This window comes from Lemur catta, chromosome 7 (assembly GCF_020740605.2).
Source record: "Lemur catta isolate mLemCat1 chromosome 7, mLemCat1.pri, whole genome shotgun sequence".
Lineage (NCBI taxonomy): Eukaryota > Metazoa > Chordata > Mammalia > Primates > Lemuridae > Lemur > Lemur catta.
The window spans coordinates 56,520,857-56,538,036 of record NC_059134.1 but is presented as its reverse complement, the minus strand read 5'-3'; the positions used below and the strand labels follow the sequence as shown (position 1 = coordinate 56,538,036).

At 45.8% G+C, this 17,180-nt stretch overlaps 1 long non-coding RNA gene across 3 annotated transcripts; it reads right to left on the bottom strand.

Moving 5' to 3' along the window:
- Positions 1–1,440: 1,440 nt before the first annotated feature.
- Positions 1,441–14,506, bottom strand: LOC123641237. 3 transcript variants are annotated; one of them, XR_006736252.1, is made up of 4 exons: positions 14,363–14,506; positions 6,919–7,143; positions 2,408–2,574; positions 1,441–1,535 (listed from the first exon to the last, which is right to left on the bottom strand). It is a non-coding gene; the product is annotated as an uncharacterized LOC123641237 (long non-coding RNA). The 3 variants fall into 3 exon arrangements; XR_006736253.1 differs by lacking the exon at positions 14,363–14,506 and adding an exon at positions 11,479–11,515; XR_006736254.1 differs by lacking the exon at positions 1,441–1,535 and adding an exon at positions 1,812–1,884.
- Positions 14,507–17,180: the final 2,674 nt, after the last annotated feature.

Below are 17,180 nucleotides of genomic sequence, written 5' to 3'. Positions count from 1 at the left end.
CCAGATACTAACCAACTCCATGAGGCTGGCAGGAGAATGTTCTGAGGACTCTGGGGTGTTAAGCAGAGTAGGTGGAACACAACTCACTTATCGAGGACAAATTCAAGTGCTGTGCCTTTGAAAAGTCTTCCATGGTCCCTGCAAGCTCATATGATGCTTGCTTCCTCCTTGACCTTCATCCCACTCTCATTACTGTGATTATGGCCTGGCTTCAACTGTAGATATTTTGCCTGGTCAGCTCTACCACCAGGCTGTGAACTCCCCAAAGACAGTGACTTCAGCCTAGAGACACAGAGAAGCTGCTAAATAAATGTTTGCTGAATGGTCAGCACTTAGTAACAGCCAGGCATATACTTATTGAACCTAAAATACTTAGTTACCTATTGAACAGAGAACAGAATAAATGTTCTTCCTTTGACTCACCTTAACCCATGTTTTGATATAAAGCAAGTCCTTGATAAATGTGCATGCCTTGGTTGAGTGGATATGGCCTCCCAGACTCCCAGCCTGTTGTGTGATTTTGAAAAACTCTCATAAACTTTCAGAAAAGTGCCAGGATTTCCCCATATATCAGTGGAGAAAAATGGGCAGAGAGTGAATTCCCAGGTCTGGGAGGATGACCTAGGAGTTGAGTGGGGGGAGAGGGGATGGCAATGATGGAGCACTGAGGATTCACAGGAAGACCTGCCCCTCGGGCAGGCAGGTGGAAGGGGAAAGTAATAGCTAATGAAAGGGGGCTGCAGAGAGGCCTGAGGAACGATTCCTTCCCCCACCCCCACTTCCTACGCAAAGACACTCCTCCTTACTGCCCCTTGGCTCTGGCTCCCAGCAGCCAGCCATGCTGAGTGAGTCCTGCTTCTGGAGGGATATTTTGGCCAGATTCTCCCTATCCCCTGAGATCAGGTGGCTGGGTCCCAGGCCCAGGCCTGCTTCCTGCTGGCTGGTGCATCACCAAAGATAATGGCTCCAAGGGCTCCAGCAGAACTGCACAGGACATTAGTAGATCAATTAGCCAAAAGGTCCCCACATGTTAGATTTTACCAACTGGTAAAATTTAAGTAAAGAGGAGGCAACCAATATAAAGTTACCAACTTTTTAATTTTGTTAAGAAAAGGACATTAAAAAAAGCACTATCACAATGTTGTGTTTCTTGATCTGGGTGGTGGTTACACGGTGTGTCACTTAGTGGAAATGCATCAAGGCTGTACATTTATGAGCATGACTATTTTATAGGTGTTTGACTTTGTAAAAAGTTTACTCGCGGCTAGACTCGGTGGCTCACACTTGTAATCCTGTCACTCTGAGAGGCCAAGGTGGGAGCATCACTTGAGGCCAGGGGTTCAACACCAGTCTGAGCAAGAGTGAGACACGTCTCTACAAAAAATTTAAAAATTACCCAGGTATGGTGGCACATGCTTGTAGTCCCAGTTACTCGGGAGGCTGAGGCAGGAGGATCACTTGGGCCCAGGAGTTTGAGGTTGCAGTGAGCTATGATGACACCAATACACTATAGTCCAGGGCAAGGGAGTGAGACTCTGTCTCAAAAAAAAAAAGAAAAAAATTTACTCAAACTATCATGTACTATCACACCATTATTTCATCTTAAAAAAATTTTAATACCCAAAAATGGGAAAGGCATAACCTCAATGAAGGAGAGTTGGTCCTTCTAAAAAAGGGCAGGGATAAATTTACAATAGCATATTTTTATATACGATAGTTTAAAAAAAATTCCAGGGGAGAAACTATCAAAATCTTTATTTGACAATATTACTCACACATTGGTTTTGTCAATTTAGAGATTCAGATGCGAAGTGGAATCCTATATCCAGCTGTTCTTAAGCCTTATCATAGTTTTTGAGAAAAATCCAGTTTCACTTGGTTATCCTAAGGGGAATGGAAGCCATGTCCAACGTAGCTCCACTGAATCTGGATGTTCCCTGACTCCTGATGGCAGCTGCCAGCCCCTGCACTCCCTACCGCTTGAAGGGCCAGAAGGCCAGGTGGAGAGGACCCACAGCCCTCCCATCGGGCACCCTGATCACCCCGCAGAGTAGTCAGACCTTCACCTGCAAGGGAGGCTGCAGATGGAGAAGACCCTGGCCAGTCGGTCCATCTAGAAGCATGTGGGGACCATCTGTCAGACTCTGTTATGTGAAAACTGAGGCCCAGAGTGAGGAGGTGATATATTGGAAGTCACACAGCAAGTTAGTGGAGAGCAGGGGCTAGAACCTGGCCCATCAGCCCTGTGTCGCCGCCCCCTGCCCCACACCCCGCCGGCTCTGGAGCTCCTGGTAGCCACCCTCCTTTCTGATCTTGAAAACTGTTCACGAGTCCTGCCATGTCAGAGGTAAACTCTTCAGAGCTCTGGCTCTGGTGGCCAGAGCTGGGCTGCAGGGAATCAAGTTACCTGCTTAGAGAGGGCCCCCTCAGGAGCCAGCCGCTCTCCAGCTTGGCAGGAGGACAACTTGGCGAGGCTGGGCTTGTGGAAGATGCCAGAGTTGCTACAATGGAGGGCTTCAGCCATCCAACACCTCCTTCAAGGCTGCTGTCACCAAACCCAAGCTGACACCCTGGCTGTGGGCAGAGGATGGTGGGGGTGGGTGGAGGGGGGGAGCTTGTTAGGAAAAGCCTCTGCCAGGCAGGCCAGCGGGGGGCTGGGGGAGAGGGTTGGCCCCTGCAAAATGGGCCTCTTTCCCGCCTGGAGGGCTTTGCGCTTTGCTCAGCCGTGCCTCCTCCCTATTTCTGTCTCCTCATAGACACACCCAGTCTCCACCAATCGCACAAAGCCTCTTTGATTAAGGATGCCATAAAGAGGCTGCTTCAAGGGGACCAGGGCCTTCCCCACCCAATCTGTGACATGGCCGACTGTGAGTTTGTGAGTATCTCTGAGGCTTGTGTCAGTGCTGACAGGCAAGCTTTCCGCTCAGCACTGTGACTGGGGGCTCCCAAGTGAGGGCGGGGGCCCTTGGCAGACCAGGTGGCCCATTCCTACCCTGAGTGGGTAGGGGGAGGGATGCTTAATTTCTCTAACACATGTCAGAGAGACTCAAAGCAGGAAGAAAAGCAGTGACCCATATGTTTCAGGTACCCTGAAGGTCTCAATATTTGTTGAATGGATGAATGAACAAAGTTCAGCTTAAGATTATTTTAAAGAACAGTGCCACTGCTTAAACAATAAAATCAAAGACCTCATCTGGCTGCGCTCATATGACAGAAGAGCAACAGAACGAGTGAAAGACCCTGGTTCGGAAGGTCCCAGGGAACACATGGGGCCAGGCAGGCATCCTGAGCGCGGCTGCTTGGCCGCTGCTCTCTGGCTGGGCGAGAGCCCCTACTGCTTGCCTGCAAATCTACAGCTTCCACGGACAGCCCCAGCCTGAAGTTTCCGGAAAATTCCTATCATTGTTTGGGCGAGCCTGCTCTACCTCACCTTTCTTTGAACTTCCTCCAACTTCCTGGACCCTCTGCAGCTAGTTGTGTGACTTGGGCAAGTTGCTCCGCTTCTCTCTCTAAGCTTGAGCCTCCATATCATTAAAGTGAGAGAAACTACTGACCCTGAAGGGTTGTCGTGAGGCTCACAGCTCCAGCCAAGAAAAAGTGCACGATAAAGCCAACATTTATGAGACTCCTACTCTGGGCCAGACATATGCAAGACACAAAGTAGTATAGGGGTTCAGTGAAAATTTGACTCACAGGTGGGGACAACCAGAGTTACAATTCTAGCTCTACCATTGACTTACTGTGCAACACTGGGCAAGTCACTTAGCTTTTCTAGGACTCTCTTTTTTCATCTGTAAAATGGATATGCCAGTTGCTGAAAGGATGAAATGGGAACCCTGTAAATGAAATGCATATAGCAGGTGCTCAGTGGAGGGCAGCCTCCATGCATTTCCTTCTCCCACCAGGCCAGTCCTATAAGTAGGTTCCCCGGGGCCTCAGGTGAGCACTGGCCTCCGGTGCTTAGTGCATCGGCAGCCCAAGGCTGTGGAGTCCTACTTGGGTCTAACTGCAAACACCAAAGTAAAGACATATGAGGAGGTCCTAGGAGGGTGAGCTTGGAGTGGGGGTGCTGTGTGGGGCGGCAGCCAGCAGGCCTGGCTCCGAGTGTTGGGGCAACCATCTTTCTAAATCCAATCCTGCCCTCCAAGCAAGCAGGCAGGCTCTGGTGAAGGCTCTGGCCAAGCACAGCAGAACCTTTGTGAGCTCTTGGCTCTCCCCATGGCTTCCCCCTCATCCTTGTCATCACCTGCAGGGAGCTCTGGGGCTGGGCTGCCCAGCTCCCCGTCACCTCCAGCAATCTCAGAGATTCAAGGTCTGAAGGACTTGTCTCCGCTCCTCTCTCCCGTTGCACCTCCCTCCAGCCCCCTCCTCCCCTCCCAGGCTCCTGCTTTGTCTTTGAGGCATGGCTCTCTTTCCCTTTGGGTCTCTGGAGAGGTGTGAACTGGAGTGGAGGCCAGGGCTATGGAGGGGCAGGGGGAGGCCTCCGCTCCAGGAGAGGCCAGCGCTGCTGCCCCTAGAGCAGTGCTTCACCTCTGTCCCATCTCATCCTAACCCCTCAGACCTCAGTCTAAGTCTCACTGAGAGGGTGACTTTAGCCTTGAGAGTCACTTTCCTCCTCTGTACAAAGAGATGAAACTCTCTAGACCCTAGTAGGGCATCTTTTGGTCTACCTCAGGGACTCGAGGAGACTTCTTGGACTCCTGTCCTTGCCCCTCATGCCCAGGCATGGCTGTGCCAGGTGTGTCATCACCACCCAGGACAGCTTAGGCTCCAAGAACCTGAATTCTAAAACCTCTCTCTCTCTGAGACCTAGCCTTGCACTAGTTACTGCTCAGAACTCTCCCCCTGCAGCCTGGACCCCTGGGGAGTCCCTCTTCATTCCTCAGGTCTGGCTGAGGGAGGTGTCCCTGTGACATCCTCGCTGAGTGCTGCCCTGCTCACCCACCATGGCCATGATGGCAGAGCTTCTGCCCATCACACTCATCCCTGGATTCCAGTGTCTGGTCCAGGGCCTGGAACAAGGTACGGGCTCCGGAAACAGGTACTGCCTGCCTGGCCCAGGTCCCCCATCAGCTTCACATCAGCACCTGAACCCGCCTTCCCTTCACTGAGAAGTCAAATAAGAAATGGAGAAAACATTTGCACACAAGACAGACAAAATGCTAATTACCTCAATATTTTTATAAAGCAGTAAGAAAAATACCTTTGTTCATATTCTTTATTTTTTGACACAGGGTCTCTCTCTGTCACCTAGGCTGGAGTGCAATGGCACAATCATAGCTCACTGTAACCTCAAGCTCCTGGGCTCAAGTGATCCTCCTGCCTCAGCTTCCCAAGTAGCTGGGACTCAGGCACGTGCCACCATGCCTGGCTATTTTTTTTTTGTAGAGATGTGGTCTTCTCACTATGTTGCTCAGGCTGGTCTTGAAATCCTGGCCTCAGGTGATCCTCCTGCCTTGGCCTCCCAAAGTGCTGGATTACAGGGTTGAGCCACCACGCCCAGCCCCTTTGTTCATATTCTTTGTCCAATTGGAGAAAAAAAAAATTATAGAACAGAGGAAAGTAAAAATTTTTGTATCTCTAAAATGATGTTTAACCTTTTATAATAAAAGAAAAAATCAACTAAAATAACAGTAAAATGTACTTTTTGAGCTATGTCTCTCAGATTGGCTTACATCAAATAGGATATTTATGAAAGATCTCTCACACATGTTTGCCATGATGGGGAAAGATAATTCTTGCAGCTTTGTTTAGAGCAGGGGTCAGCAGACTTTTTCTGTAAAGAGCCAGAGAATAACTTTTAGGCTCGAGGACCATAGGATCTCATCGCCAGACATACTCAACAATGCTATGGCAACTCAAAAGCAGCCATCAACAAATGAATGCGGCCTGGTGAGGTGGCTCACTCCTGTAATCCTAGCACTCTGGGAGGCTGAGGCAGGTGGATCGTTTGAGCTCAGGAGTTTGAGACCAGCCTGACCAAGAGTGAGACCCCGTCTCTACTAAAAATAGAAAGAAATTATATGGACAGCTAAAAATATATACAGAAAAAATTAGCCAGTCATGGTGGCGCATGCCTGTAGTCCCAGCTACTCGGGAGGCTGAGGCAGGAGGATTGCTTGAGCCCAGGAGTTTGAGGTTGCTGTGAGCTAGGCTGACCCCATGGCACTCTAACCTGGGCAACAGAGTGAAACTCTGTCTCAAAAAAAAAAAAATGAATGGGTGTGGTTGTGTTTCCATAAAATCTTATTTGTGAGCATTGAAACTTAAATTTTGTGTACTTTTCATGTGTCACAAAATATTTTTTAATCATTGAAAAACATTAAAAAAAAAAACATTCATAGCTTAAAGGTCATACAAAAACAGGTGCTAGGCTGGATTTGGCCAGCAAGCCAAGTTTGCCAACCCGGGTTTAGATTGACAAAAGACTAGAAACTATTTCCATGCCTCTCACTAGAGGAATGGCTAAATGCATTATGTTATGTGTCAATATTTAAGAGGGACTACACCCACAGCCCTTAAAACGCCTGCAGTAGAGATGTGCGTTTCAGTTGTTTTCACTTGCATTTTGAAAAGAAGGCACACCCATACATCCTCGTATAGCCTAGACCTTCCCTGGGAGGATACAGAAGAGAGACAAACGACTACCGGTGGGGAAGGAAACTGGGGGGCAGAGGGAGCCAAAGGTGGGAGGGAAACTTTTCAAAGTATACCCTGTGCTCTATTTGAAATGTAATAATGTTGTTAAGCAAATTAACTTTCTAAAAAAACAATTAATCCCCCCCAAATAAAGATGTTCCCTGGCACCAAGTGATCTGTGGTAAGTTTGGTACATGCAGGGTTAAGCAGAGTTAGTGTCTTTGCTGCAGGATTTGGGATGGTGTGGCCTTTCATGTGCTGCTTTGCCTTGTAAATTACCTGAGGACGGGTGCTTCTCACGCTTACTGCTGAGACATCTCTGAGGATAGTACGCTTAGAATAGATGTTGGGGATCACCGCATCTAGGAGCCAGTACAAATGCCTTCACCCTCACTCTTCTCTCCGCACACATCGCATGCCACAGCATTTTCTAAAGTAGTGTATTCCTCAGGCCAGGGATCTTGCGAGATGCTCCGTGGTCAAATAGTCTTAGGGAACAGTGCTCTGCCAAAGTGGATGACAAATTATTGCTCACATTTCTCCCAGACTTTACTACTTCTCTGCCTTTGCTCCCACCTTTTTTTTTTTTCCCCATCTGGACTGCTCTTTGTTTTAACCCATTTCTGTCTGCCAAAGTTCCATCTCATCTGTCAAGGCTTGGGTCTCATGCTTTCTGCACCACGATGAAGGCTTTTTGGATCCTAGCAAAATACTAGAGGTGCCTGACAGGTGTCCCCAGACACTCGCTGAAAGAAAAAAAATTACTGAGTGCAATAGAAAATGACTAAAACGAAGGAAAGGAAATGATAGGTGGATGGATGAGTGGAGGATTAGATTAACGGGGGTGATTATGATTGGGTTCATGAGTGGGGACATACAGTGGCTTGTTATAACCGTGTCCACAATTGTATTCATTGTGGGTGGTGCAGGCAGGAACTTGAGCTCTGCAGGCCTGAGGGTCCCAGAGCAGCTTTTTGGCCAGTTCTTAGGCAGCCCCCAGGGACAACTGAAAGGTCCCATTGCATTCTCGTTGGTCTCTCATTCCTGTTCGAAGCCCCACCAAGAACATTAACCACTTCTGGATGTTGGTGTGGGGGGGCCTTGCCACATTACTCATTCTTGCCCTTTAGACCATCCCCACGGGCACTCCGGCAGGGGGGAGGACCCCGAGTTGTTTTGACCAGAGAACCTGGTGGGGATCCTCACTGGGCTGTGCTCACTTCCCACTCAGACTCTGCAGCTCCCTGGATACCCGAACACTGCCCCTGTCCAGGGCCATATGAGGGTGGACCTCCACAGGGACCCAAAATGGAAAGAGGCCAATTGATCTGCTTATTCTTATAAGCAGGATTCCTTATAAGCAATTTCCTCTGGAATATTCAGCAAATTGCCTAACCTCTTTGAACCTCATTTTCCCCAACTCTACAATGGGTATATCTACCTCACTGGCTACTTATACGTTAAATAAAGTGGATGAAAGTGCCTGGCACAAAGTAGGTCCTTGGCAGCAGTTACTTTTCCCCAATTCTGCTTCTGAGCTGCTAGAGACAGACCGTTTCTTAGTTTTCCATTGCACGGTGTCAGGACACTGAATGAAGGATAAGTTGGGATGGATGGGAGAGGGCAGCTGTGGCCCAGTCCATGACAAATACAAGTATGCAAATATCAAAAGCAGCCTCGCCCTCCAGGGAAAGCTTCCCTGATCCTTTCCCCTCCCAGGATTGCTTTTATCGTGCTATCTTGTAACTAGCTGGTTTTCTCATCAGTCTCCCAGTCGCCCCCACCCACCTCGCACAGATGTGAACTCCCCTCAGATCAAGTGCCGGGGATGACCCAGCTGTGTCCTCAAGCCCCTTCAAGGGCTTGGCACGGAGTAGGCTCGCTCAATAGAATCGTGAGAAAGGCTGTGCTCTACAATTGTCACTGATGGTTGCTGAAAGAACAGTGTTACTTGCTGCCAAGAAGGTGTGGAGCTCTTGGCAAGAGAGAGCAGGCACTGGGGGCCAGGCAAGGAGAGGGGATAGGTGGTGAGAGGCAGGGGTGCACCCGAGCTCAATAAGGAACAAGCTGCTTTGAGATTTACCCTTGGGCATTCACTCATTAACTCAATTAACAAGTGTTAAGTGCCTAGTGTTTGCCAAAATCTTCGCACATTCTGGCTTAGGGTACTGCAGTGTGTTGGTTAAGAGTGATGTGAATTCTATGCATTCTTGGGCAAGTTACTTAACATCTCTGAGCCTTGGTGATATCCTCAGCAATATGGCCATAATACTCAAGGAACCACAGGTGGTTCTGAGAATTACGTATGTTTATTTACGTAAGTTGCTTGACACAACCCCTGCTAGAAGACTGTTCATGAACATAATTGTTAAAGATAAAAATAATCGTCACTCAGTTCTGTATGGTTGGAGCAAGGGCTCCAGCAGGCCTTGGAGCGCAGGACAGCAATCCAGTTCCTTCATTTGAGGGCTCAGAAAACCGGGGCCAGAGAAGACAGAGGTGGAGCAGGAACAGATCCCTGGCCAATGGCTTTTAGGACACTCTCTTTCATCTACACTGTTGTTTTTCCTGGAGTTTAGAATCTGCAGAGGAGGCATGTATGCTGGTTTGCCAAGCACTCCTTTGGGGAAAGTGGTATGTGAAGCTGGGGCGCAGTTTGCACATAACAGTGCAATAAAGGCGACTTCCTGGACTCACAGCTGAGGATGTACTTAAGGAGCAATTCGCTGCTGGGCCTGCAACGTGCTGCTCTGAGCACCTCCTCTCTCTGGCTGTCCCTTCTGCTGAGTTACAGCCTGGCCTGGGAGAGTTTATTGCTTTGCCCCAGCACATTCCCTGTTCTGGATGGAGTTTGAGGCAATAACAATGATTCAAGTGTATTTGTAAAATTTTCCACTGTTTCCACAGTGCTATCATATCCTTGATTCCACTGGATCCACACATTTTTTAACAGATGGAGAAATTCTGGCTCAAGGAGATAAATAACTTATCTGGGAACTTGGTACTGGTCACCAGGTATTTTCACTAAATCTAGTGCTCATTCAGTACTTGAAATAAGAGCTGACACTGAGTGCCTTGTGGAAGCCAGTCTCCACTTGAAATGCTCTGCCTGCCTTAAGTCCTAGTAATCCTCACAACTGTTACCCTATGTGACAGACAGTTATCATTCCTTTCACAAACACAGTGAGGGACAGAAGTCCAGTAACTGACCCAAGGATACACAGCTAGTAGACGGCAGAGCTAGTGTTCAAATCCAGGCAGTCAAGCTCCATAATCTACGTTTTATAGTAACCTCTATGTCAAGGTTTCTTAACCTTTATGGAAATTTTGGGCCAGATGATCCTTTGTTGTGGGGGCTGTCTTGTGCATTGTAGGACGTTTAGCAGCATCCCTGGTCTCTACTAACTAGATGCCAGTAGCACTTCTTCACCACGGTTGTAACACCCAAAACTGTATCCAGACGTTGCCAAATGTCACTTGGGGGGGCAAAACTGCCCCCAGTTGAGAACCACTGCTCTGTGTCATGCTATGCTAAATGACAACATACAGAGTTTTTACAATTAATAAATGGTAACCCCTAATTTTAGACAAAATATGTTCTTGTAGACCTCTTTCCAAACTGAATCAACATTCAGATTCAAATAACCTTCACTGTTCACCTCCTATGCCCAGACAATTTATAGACCACTTAAAAAATGAATTGACGCTTAGAGAAATCAAGTGACTTGCCCAGAATAACAAAGCTAGTATGTGGCAGAACAGGAACCTGAATGTTGGTCCCAAAGTCCACATGACTTTTTTGGTAGTATTCATTCTGAAGTGTTGTGACTGTATTTTCTCAACTCCAAGATACATTTTCTCCCCACAATTTAATGGTTTTGAAATTGGGATGCAACTTAAGACCAGTGTTTGTTTATAGTAGGAATGTTTTATAATTCCCTTAAAAGTTATTTTTTAATTAAAAGTGAGTCCAAATAATAGCCTTTTAGAATTGAGGACCGAGGGCTTGAGCTGTGAGTGTGGAGGATGCTGTCAGAGCATTAGCTCTCCCTGTTCTGAGAGGGCGCCTGCCTCTGCCCTAGTTGTCTACGCCAGCTCTGCATCCTTACCCCCTGACCCCACCCCAGTCTTTGTGACTGAGCTCACACCACACTCCTCCAAGAACCTAGGGCTAGGTCCTTCGGTGTAAATCTCACCCTTTTCTAATTTCACCTAGAAGCTTTTTTTCTATAAGAGCATTTCAGTAACACAATATAGTATACAGCTGGTTAAATATTTTCTCCTTCATCATGGACAATTTTAGCATCCTTGCTTTACAGATGAGGAGACCAAGGCACAGAGAGGGGCCGCCACTTGGCCAACATCTATATCAAGGCCAGTGGAAGGAGAGGAAAGAGGAATCTCCAGATTCTTCACATCAATACTTCATGCTTGTTCTGGGACAGCTAACCACAACCAGCTGGTTAGCAGTTGGGTCAGCCAAGCCTTTCCTTGGAGAAAGTGGCATTCCAGGATGTGATGAGGTTTGCACGTGATTCCACAATAAAAACTGTGATATCTGAGCTGAGAGTGGTGAGTGGTTTACCAAGGCCCCACAACTCCCAAGCGGTAGCACTTAGGCTCTTACACCAAACCCCTGCTTTCTCTTGCTCCTTGCTGCTGGTCTGTCCAACCCTGCCCCCTCTCTCACTCTGATGCTTCCAGGTCCTGGCCAGGCCTGCCTCTACTCTCACCAGCAGGAAAGGGACAACAGCCTTTTCTAGGCCTCCCTGAGCATAGGGGCCGAAAAACTTATGGATGTCACAGGGGTTGTGGTCTTGCTCCACCAGCATATCCCACCAATGCTCTAACTCTTCAAGAGCTGGACTGAACTCCCTCCATCTAGCACGGTGATGTGCACAGGATCCTGTGCACCAGATCCTAAATCAGAGGTCCATAACTGTAGAAAAGGAGACATGAAGTCGAGTCCCAGCAGTGCTGCATTTTGGCAAGTCACTTGGCGATGACACCACCATCTCACAGGTTGTTACAAAGCCTGAAATGACAAAACATCTGTGAAGACCCTTGGCACACTTTTAGTGGCGTGGTGGGGTTGAGGCTGGCTGCACAGTGTAGTGCAAAGAGCACGGCCTCTGGCTTTGGACAGACATGGACCTCAGACAAATGATCTCTTTGAAATTCAGTTCTCTCATGGGAATAATACATCAGCCTCATCAAATTGTGAATCTTAAATGAGATAATACCCATAAAGCATCTCACATAGTGCCTGGCATACAGGAAACACTCAATAAATATTATATTCCTTCCTAAATGTGCCATTAAATGAAGCGTAGCAGAATCAATCCCTTAATTCTATTATATAAGCACATAGATAAATCTCATGCTATTAGTAGGAAATTTAACCTCAAATGAGCACTGAGATTGCTAATGATTTTAAGGCACTGGCAACCACCTTTGCATTTAGTCATCTATTTTCCAGGGAGACCGCAAAGCTGGAAAAGAAATTGCAGTTCAGAAAGACACACTATGTAATGGGGGTATTTAAAATTGCACATCTCTTCATCTGTACAGTTTCAGGTCTGCTTCCCTTCTCCATAAAAAGGCAGGAGCCGAGATACAAACAGGTTCTAAAGGGGGCAATGAAAATTATATGGGTTGTGGTTTGAGAAGGGAAGGAATAGAAGAAAAAACAAGGCAGGAATTACTTAACTTGGAAAGGAAGGCGTAAGACAGGCGATAAAGAGGAGGATATTGTATGGCTGAGGAGGGTGGTGAGTCGCAAGCCAAGGTCGTTACTGTGGCAGGGGCCTGGGGTACAAAAGGGATTGTATCTCAAGACTTGGAACACTTTGTAAGAAAGACTATACAAATCACAGACATTATTAATTATGATTAACAATGACCAATGTGAGGTTTGCTTTTTGGTTTGACCGTGTTCTCTCAGTTTCTACACATGCCCAGAAACTGCAGGCTGTCCTCTGCCGTACACTTCTCACCTATGAAGGGCAGCGTTCCTACGGCCAGTTCACATAGGCGGGATCTCCAGGCTCAGCATCTCTTGGAGCACCTCTTGACCAGAGAATGATGGCTAACTCCTGAGCAGGACTTCCTAGGGTTTTCAAGGATTGGCCCCTAAATCGCTTTCTATCCTCTTGTCTGGTTGCTTTCCTTGCCAATCCTCTAGCCGTTCTGAATTTCCCATTGGTCCTAGAACACATCATTTGTTCATTCATTCAACAAGTATGGAGCAACTCTTACATGCCAGGTCCTGTTTTACACAGTGGCGATACAACCACAGTCAACAAGGCAAGAAAGATCCCAGTCCTTGTAGAACTTACATACCAGTGTGAGGAAACAATTTCTAGGAAGTAGGCTAGTTTTGAAAGGGTAGTCAGAGAAAGTGTCTCCGTGGAGACATTATTTAAGCAAAGGCCTGAATGATGCAAAAAGTGAGCTAAGAGCTAACTGGTTCAACAGCTTTCAAGGCACACCGAGTATAAAGGCCTTAAACAAACTATGAATGAGCTTGGCGGGTGGGAGACCATTAATAGCTGTGTAGAGTGAACAAGGTTCAGAGGGTGGCATGGGCCAGGCCATGTATGGCCTTAGAGTCACAGTCAGGAGCTTGGATTCTGGCCTCAGCGTGGGGCTCTGCGAAGAGGAGGTGCACATGATCACTCTGCCTGATGGGTGGAAAGATGAGGTAGAGACGATGATGGTTTCTACTAGGGTGGTTAACAGCAGGGAGGGTAAGAAGTACCTGGGGCCAAGAGATAGGGGCACACTGGTGATAGACACTTGAGCTGCACCTTGAAGAACTAGCAGCTTTACAGTTTGCCAACAGGGTCAATGTCTTACCTTTGTGGCCAGAACACCTGGCATAATACCTGGCATGATGTGTGCTAAATGGAACTAGAAAAGTAGTTAACAAATATTTTAGCAGAAAAATGGTTTCATATAAATAATCTTGAATTTTCTATTTCAGAATGCTACTTAATCCTTACCAAGATGGGAAAAAAATACTGTACGTTACAGAAAATTTGGAAAATAGAAATGTCAAAGGAAAATTTATAACTCCTTGTACTCCCACCACTTGGAGACAAACATTGGTATTTCAGTGTACTTTCCCCTGTTTTTTTCATACTCATGTTTAAAAAGGTGAGTATTTCCACTTTGACGAGTAGCCTGGTCTACCAGAATGAGTTGGTCAGGGTCTGAATCCACTCTACTACTGAGTGGCCTTGGACAAGTCACTTGTTTTCTGGTCCATAAAAGAGGGATAGCAACACCTACTGTATCCGGTTATTGTGAGCCTAGATGAAATGACTCATACAAAGTACCTAATATGATGCTTGGTACACAGTAAGTGCTCAATATATAGTAGATGCTATTAATAAAAGAAAGTCCAAATTTCACAAGACTCAATTATAAAGAAAGCTTTCAACATCTTATTTTTTAGGAAAAAGGCTTTGTAAATCTACAATCTAATCATGTGTACTGTTTTAAAGAAAAATAATCATACCAAGAATGGGAATTTGCCAAATGAGATGTAAGCAATACCAAATATTTTTAAAACCAAATTTTACAGTACTACAAAACCAAAATGTGCCAAGAACTAACCCCAGACCCTGGCCTGTTTAAGAAATCTCTCTTTTATAAAGCCAGCATACTTACGGGATTACCATTTACATTAACAACTGCTGAAATGATAGACACTGCTCACCCTCCAAGAAATGATCCTTTCAGGTTTTCCATCTTGAGTTATGTGTGGCATAGGACAGAGGACAGCACTGAGTTAGGACGCTTCTGTTTCCCCCTGGCCTCTGCCATCACCAACCAGTGTGATCCTGAGCAAGCTGTCCTCTCCAGTCCCCTGTAAAATGAGGAGTTGTCCACATAGTTTCCAAGACTCCTTCCAGCTCTACAACTCTACCACCATGCAGAATTTACAGTTTACCATGTCTAATCTTCGTGTGAGGAAGAAGTATTACATATTAATCGGGTACCTTGAAAACTTGAAATAGCATGCAGGTCATAGTTATCATTTACCGTTTCTTTGTAGGGGAGACATGAATCACACATTATAAGGGTATACTTCTAATACCAAGATAACTACATTTTCATTGAGAAGTGAGAGTCTAATTTAAAACCAATTGGGGTCATGAAGTTTCACAGTACACACCATTTCAAAGGTCCACCTACTCTTAGAAAATGCCAATTTCTCAGTGGCTTCAAGCCTATTCCAAGAGGACCTACACTGGCAATGATGGTGGTGAATCTGGCTTAGTTTTATATACCATCATCAAGCATTAATTTAATGAGGTAATACATGGGGAAACAAATGTTACTGTTTTTATAGGTTTCTTGGGCAAAGGCTGTTGCCTACCTCCTTGGCCTCCTGTATTCAACACCGTCTACTACTCTAAGCTACACACTGGGAGATGCGTCAGAACCACACAGGCTCTCACACAGCTTGTACCTGGTGGAAAAGCCAGGCAAACCTGGGAGCACATGTAAGGGCCACTTGACCCAGATTTCAGGGCTGGGGAAGCCCCCAGAGGAACTGACATCTAGGCCAAGGTCTGTGGGCATGACAACTGCTGCACTCTGGGTTGGTCCTCTGTCAGTCAGGGCCCTCTCCTCTCCTCTGTGCTCCCCTCACACCCTGAGTTTACCTCTAGTTATGGTGAAAAGTCCTGGTTTGCTCTGGACAGTCCCAGTACTATCAGTTGTCCTGGCATAACTATTAAAAGTGCCCTTGCAAGGATCACTATTATACGGTTACCCTATCTTTGGCACTGCTCCTTGGCAGTCCCCAGCTTTCCTGTCTGGCTCCCCAAGTTACTCACTCACTGAGGGCCTGGGCTCAACCTTATGCATCTTTGTATGCATGGCACGGGCTCTACTCATTCACAATTGTATTCATGATACTTAGCCTTGTGCCTGATGCTAAATAGATTAAGGACCACAGGTGGTCCATACAATATTCTAAATTAGAAGGAAAAACATATACAAGAGACAACAAATTAATTTGTGAATCTTTGTATCATGTTGGAATCCTGTTCCACCTTTCACTAGCTGTGTGACCTTCTGATTTTTAGGTTTCCACCTGAAAAATGGGAATAGTAGCTTCTTCACAGGATAAAGAAGTTTAAATGAGAGTACAGGTAAAGTGCTTTTGCACACACCTGGCACATACTGAGCACTGTTAGCAGCAGCTGCTACTGTAGACAATGACTCCTCCTCCTGCTACCACAACCCTGTTTTGTTTTAAGAAAACTGGTTTCAAACCAACACTTAACCAGTGTCCAGTAGGGATTCAGTAAGTGCGCACTAAAGGAATGCTTGGTCTCATGCTAGGTGCTGGCTGCAGACCAGATTCTTGGATTACAAGATGCATTAATCAAAATTACAATTTAGAAGTCAAAAGTTTTGACTCCTCTAAGTCCAGCTTTAATACTAACAATTTAAAGAAACCTCCACCTCATATCCGTAAGCAGCTAAGAACACAGCAGCTCTATCTGGCTGCACGCTAGATGTCTTAATTAACAGCATTTAAACCTCACCCTCCTTGTAACTATACTCTTTTTTAAGAAAGTTACTCTTATATAAGCATGCCAACTTGGATATTTGGGTCCATCTCTTCTCTTTTTGAACTGTCAACCTCTGAAGTTTTATGTGATTAATGTATATAGAGAAAAGTAGAAAGGTCTCAGGTTGAGTCAACAGTAGTTTTCTTGATCCCCCAATTACAATATCCTCTTTGCAGTATATTCTTGAACATTTGGAATGAATTAAGACTTTAAACTTCCAGATGTTTAAACTACTACTGTAAATTCAAACTCATTAAAAAGGGGCAGATTTACTACCTCTACTTAGTTTTGAAGTCTGTTGTTCACCCTGTCCAAATAATTTATGAAACCAAATACAGTGGCAGGTAGTGTATTCTATTTATATAGTATTCATGGTGAGAAATAAGGGGTATAAAAAAAGATTTGGAAATTAACTGCCATTTTAGCCAACCTATAGATCACACTTATTGTTGTTCCAAAGCTAGTAATTGTTTCCTGAAACCGATCTAGTAGATATTTTTATGCTAATCTGTACTAAAAATTACTTTGCTTTTTCTGGCCACAAAAAATCTGGTTATAGAGCAGCATTTGATTGTGGCAAGGAGACAGCTGCATCCAGTCTCATGAAATAAATGGACCTGGACCTACAGTCCTTCGTGGTAGTGTCTTGGCAGCCAAACAAAGGTGGCAGCATTTCTGCAGTTTGTAAAGTCTTAGAAGTTTCAGGCTCCAATTTTTTTTGCAAGAAACCTATGTCGACTATAATGAGTGCATTTTAAAGATGCTGTGTTGAAAGCTGGCAATGGATAAAGCAAGAACATAAAAAGAGCCTATTTCTAAAGCAAATATTTCTTTCACAAACCTTAAGAATGAAGTGGCTTTCACAATCAATTTTAATATCGAAGGATTGCATTGAAGTACCTGGCTTCAGCACTTAGTAGCTATATAATTCGGCGCAATTAATTTATC